This window comes from Rhipicephalus sanguineus, chromosome 2 (genome assembly GCF_013339695.2).
Source record: "Rhipicephalus sanguineus isolate Rsan-2018 chromosome 2, BIME_Rsan_1.4, whole genome shotgun sequence".
Classification (NCBI taxonomy): Eukaryota; Metazoa; Arthropoda; class Arachnida; order Ixodida; family Ixodidae; genus Rhipicephalus; species Rhipicephalus sanguineus.
The window spans coordinates 112,145,556-112,151,555 of record NC_051177.1 but is presented as its reverse complement, the minus strand read 5'-3'; positions in this window follow the sequence as shown (position 1 = coordinate 112,151,555).

Here is a 6,000-nt window from a genome sequence, read left to right as displayed (position 1 = left end):
CGCCTCGGTGGTCTAAGCGTTATGATGCTCGACTGCTTTCCAAAAAACAACACATTACGTTGATTTTCCTAGCTTGGTAAAATTATATGGCAGAACAAGCTGCTGGATTGTCTGGTAGTACCTGCCCAATTATAATACGCACACACTTTCTCCGAGGGCTGAAAAGTACAAAACTAATGAAGCTTTGTAGTGAGTAAGTTCCAGCTGTTGTATCTGCATCTCCTTTTTCAAAGCAGCAGAAACGGGAATTGAGAAGTTGGGGACCACAACAAGTCCTTCATACAGTACATCACACATCTGATGTTCTTTGTTTATTGAACCAACTCTGCAACAGTTGTGATACAGAATCGTAGCTGAAAAGACCACTGCACATTAATGTTGTGGAACTCTAAAAGCAAAGACTGCTTGCTTATCACGTAAGATACCACCTTTATTGCCACGCTATTCAGGAACTCATTACCGTAACCACCTTGTGATGGCACTCGTGGCAGGCTGTTGTGAATGCAGTTTTGGCTTCACATATGGTAGCACAGTGCAGGCAGTACAGTTGACACCACTTACAAGAATACCTGTTTTAACACTATATTAGACATAACAAAAGAGCAACCACTGCTCAGTGAACATTCATGTGTTTCTTATGGCGAAATAAACTGCTTGCAACCATGTTCCCGTACCATATCATCTGTTTTAACAATTAAATCTGGCTACTGGGTGCGTACGTGGAAAGGAAAAGGACGGCAATATGTACATACAGTAATAGAAGCTCTGCTGCCCAACACAGTAACAGTTATCGCTTATATAATGATGAAATTTTAGCAGCACTTGAATAGTACTATTATAAGTGGGTTCAACTGTGTTCTTAAGGGGGGACGCGGCTTTCGTATCGCGCAAAATCGCAAAAAAATCGATTTTTTGAAAATCACATTTTCGGTTTCTGTAGCCCTTTTTCTATCCGATTCCAAATATCTTCACTGAAAACCACCTAGAAGTGCTTTAAAAATTAGTTGCGCGGGCTGAGTGTCGAAAATTATTGTGGAGATCGCAAAAAAACAGTGCGGTTTCAAAAATTTCTGCCTCCGCAACGGTACAACCGGCGCCGCCATTTTGAGCTGCCGTAAGGGCATTTCTTCCTTTTCAAATTCCCCGCCTCAGCTGGCGCCTCCCTTTAAAAACAAGCGCACAAAAAGCAAATCTCTGAAGGTCGTTTCGAGGCCTCCGATTGGCCGCATCCGCCATGTTGCTCCAGAACGCCTCGCCATTGGTCCGATGCTCGCTTCGAGAGGACAGTCGTCTGCTGCTTACGCGTCGCGATGTTACCTGATGTTACGACTGTCGAAAATCACGCTACTTAGTGACGCGTCCGCGTCTCGTTCTGTGTACACGGGTCGACGATAATTTAGAATATGATTACCCTGTAGTTTGACAGCTGCAAGCGGAAGCGCCGTCATCAGTGTACGATAGACGATAGCGTGCCGCGCTCGTCGCGAACATCGCAGATGCGCGTCTCGGGTAGTTCAGCTTGTCAGCACTTCGTCCTCCGTGACGAAGAACTTCGCGGGACTACTCTTTGTACTCGCGATCGAACATGACGTGCTTTGAAACATCGGGCACCGCGGCCACGCACACCGCGACCGAGCTTGCTGCTCGGAGTCAGTGGCTAGGCCTAACTCCGCTTACGGCGCTGGTTTACGAGACGAATCCGAACTTTGCGGGCACGGACATTGCGCTAGCGGACAAGCCGCACTGTGCTTCGTCGCAAGCAACAAATCGCATCGTCCGCTGGCTACTCGAAAGTGCGGATGGGCACTTTACGCATCGGCAGCGGACTCCCGGTCAAGCTCGTCGCGCATTGACCGCTCCGAGCAGCGGCTAGCAATTTCGCGCGTCGGCGCCGCAAAATGAGAGACCAAGTACGTTACGCGCAGCCGATTTTTCGTCGCCGCGGCTGAGCACTGCGTATTGTCACCGAATGCCGCCAGCCAGCATATAGTGCGCGACTTCCCGGACCCCGCGGCCGAGTACATCGGCATGAAAGAAGGCGCTGGTGATGCAATTTAGGCACGCTTGGATTCGTGCTTGGTATCGCCGCTAGCTCTGATGAATCTTCTAAAATAACGAAAGCCTCGCAAATTACCGTTTCCGCGACCGAGTGGATGACGAAACGCATCACAGGCGAGGTTTGCAAATGAGCGTGGCGTGTGTGAAGCAGGGAGTTGAATGTATATCTGACCAACTCGCGTTATTGAATAAACTGCTCATATATTTCATCCCAGAATGTTTGCAATAAGTGTGCCCATTTTCATGAAAACTACGAAGGAATAAGAAAGTTGGTACTGAATGCCACGACCCCCACCTTAATTTTATTCAGAAGCTCACTGGAAAGAATGACCTCCGACACACATCCAATGTTTGATGGAGACAGTGATACTTCCCTGACTCTTTCTGAAGAACATACGGATTTATTCCATTGGCTAAAGAAGACTGTATAAATCATGTCAAAAAGAGGATGGGTACAGCTCTGCCAACACCTGTATCAAGAAGCAAAAAAGATCAACCACTTGGAGGATGGGCCGGCCTGACTCAAGACCTGATTAATATAAAGACTGACTGGTTATGGTATGGCTATCCGTGACAACGTTGACATTGATGACATGCAAAAGGCCATAATGGCAACGTTCCATCATGTCACCTCGAGAGATGAGGAGCCACGCCATGAATTCTGCCCACTTGGGTCCCTGAGCTGGTGCAAGTACCGTGCTGCAGAAGCTGAAGGCAAGGCTCCACCACCGCACACGTATAAATTGGCAGCACTGCATTGCTGCCAGTCTACTAAAACCTGACCACCCTCAGTTGCTCGGCTGTTGCCAAAAAAAAAAAGAAAAAAAGTCAAAATGCGGCCGAGAGTCTTCATTCGGTAGTTTGGTCAATTCTACCAGAAGAGCTAAACGCTTCACTGATTGCCGCCGAAACAGCTGTCAATGAGGCAGTCTGCAAGTATAATACTGGCACTCTCCATGCTTATAGAGAGTTTTGTGCATCACTTGGCCCGAAGCCTGGAAGCACTCCATTCAATGAGCTGCAGAGAAGGATGCCACACGGGAAAAAAAGGCATCAAAAGTGCACCAAAGCAAGCACCAAATGCTCAAGAGACCTCACATCACTAAGAACACCAAAACTATGATCCTGGTGCATTCCAGATCACTGGACGCAAGGTGAAACTTCGAGAGCCGTTTTCTCAAAAGTGCCTTTTTGCCTGCCTGCCAAGTTTGCGCAGCCATTTTCTTCCTAACCGTTTGGCCTATTTTGACTCCATTTCTTTTGTCATGTTTCTTAGACTACAATGCATGTCGTGACATTCTTTCTTTCTCACTTTGACGCTTTGTAATTTTACGAAGTGACTACTCGTTCATCCCAAGAGTGTGTCCGATTTGAAGGTGTCAAAAAGAATCGCAATGCAAGAATATTGTGCTGCAAAAAAAATAAAGCAAGAATGTCATGACACTCAGCGTGCATTTAGCTATGCAACAAATATTCACCTAGCCTTCTAGTCCTTTTTTAAACTCTCCAGGCATTGCGCAAAGTGCAAGAAAATGCAAGAAGTAAAAATTTAATTGAATAAAAAGTTCTGAAGATATCACTCTGAAACTTTTTTAGAAGCAGCAGGGAGACATGCTGAATATTTGTACCAATTTTCATCAACATCTGTTAATTTATAAGAAAGTTGGTTTTCCAAAGCCACGTCCCCCCTTAAGGTACAGAGGGCACATTTGAATTGGGCACAAGTGAATTGCTAGACCTTACTAGGGCAGGCCGAAAACGGGCATTTTCAATGTGGTATGGTACAGTGGAACTTCGATTATACGACTTTCAGGGGACCGCGCAAAATCGTCGTATAATCCGGGCGTCGTATAATCGAAAAACCGAGAATATAGGCAGTGACGGTCATTTTTGCCCCACAACAGCGGGCACATAATGCCTAAGAAAGTCCGCGGCACAAACGTACGCTGCTCCGAGGAACGTAGATTAAATTAATTGAAAAAATGACAACCACGCATTTTATCGGAGGTGTGAACGAACCTTTACTTCTCACCTTTTAAAAAAATCTGTGATTTTCTTCTGAGAGTTTGCCCAGCCACGACGCATCAGCTTTCTTTCGATAGCTGCAACATCTGGCAGCAAGACGCCGATCTCATCGCGGTGCGCAAGCAAACCGCCGAATGTGGTCGACGTAGCACAACACGTCCGCGTAAGTCGGAACGGACACGCTAGCCTCTGCAGCGTCGTCCATCTCTTCCTCGTCGGAAGTTCCCGCAGTGTCGGGACGCACAGTTTCGATAATGTCATCCAGCGACACTTCACTGCACACTGCAACGTCGTCGTCGGCACCAACATAGTCCGCGAAAGATCAGGCAGCTCCAGGCTGCCGAACTCTGGTTCATCGTCAACAGGCAGTGCAGCTTCACTGGTTAGAACAAGCACCACTTCTATTAAAGCCGCAGTGCCTGAAGGAGTTGGCGATGGTTTCTGGCGTGACTGCGTCCCATGCACTAGCAATGTAGTGCATTGCGTCAAGCACAGAAAGCTTCTTATCCAACTGCTTGCGTTCCATGCCCGCCAGCCGACGCTGAACCAGAAACTTCCGATATTCTGTTTCATGCACTTGATGACGCCAGCGTCAAGTGGCTGCAGCTGGCTAGTGCAATTGGGGGGCAGAAATACAACTTTCACATTTCTCAAATGCGACATATCTGATGGATGGCATGGCGCATTGTCAAGCAGAAGAAGAATCTTTCTGTTCTTAGCCCCATTTTGAGTCCAGCTGCTGCAGATATGTAGAAAAACATAGCAGCCGTCATCAGGCTTTCCGGTTGAACGTGTACTGGCACGGCAGCCTTTTCAAATTCTTGAAGCATCGCGGCTTCTCAAACTTGCCGATCACGAGGGCAGGAAGCTTTTCAGAGCCGTCTTCATTAGCGCAAAGCCATACGGTAAGACGCTCTTTGCTTCGCTTACCCCCGTGACAGCTCTCTCCTTGAATGCCAATGTCTGTTCTGGCTGCATATTATAAAATAATCCAGTTTCGTCTGCGTTGAACACGTCGGACGGTTTGTATTCCCGTATCAATTCGGCAGCAATGCAGTCCACTTTTCTACAGTGTCGGAGCTGACTGACGCGCTCTCTCCACAGCAGCGGCTGTACACAACTCCACTGCGTTTTTTAAAGCGATCCAACCAGCCATTGGAGGCTTTAAAGTCGTCAATGCCGCAGCGCAATGCAACTGTCTCAGCCTTCTCCTTCAAAATTGCGCCATCCACGGCGATTGCTGAACTGCGGGCCTGACGCAACCACTCAACGAGGGCCTTCTCCATGGCAGCATATTTGCCATCTTTCGCGGCCTTCCTGTTCAGGCCGAACTTTGCCGCATTTAGTAGGATGCTGTCCTTCTCGCGAGGATCGTTTTCAGCGACGACTCGGGAATGTTTCAGGTCGCGGGCAATGCTGGCCTTTGTTGCTCCGTTCCGCTTCTCTGCCTCCTCGATTATGCGAAGCTTTTCTCCGAGCGTCAGCGGTTTTCGGTTCCGCGACATTGCGAGACGCAGCACTCGCAACCAAAAGTTCGAAGCTTCCTCGCACACCAATGACCGAACACAGAAAATTTTGCACGTGGACACAGCAGCTGCGGCGCAGCACAACCAACCGATGAGGCAAACACGTGAAGGAATGGCTGAATGGCAGCACGGCAGTAGGCCTATTCGATTTGCAAGCTTCGACCAATCGCGAGCGGCTAAAACGCCCCAGCCCTCTGGTAGCTAGACAGCGGCGAGTCCGGTTCCCGCGGCTGTCGCAAACATTGGCTCAACAATCGCCGTTCAACACGTCCGGTATAACGACACGAAATGTAGTGAAAGTTATCGTATACTAGAAAGCGATCTCGAGATTATCTGCCATGTTATCTGCTCACAACGGTCACGGTCACTACAAAACCACCCAAAGAAGAGA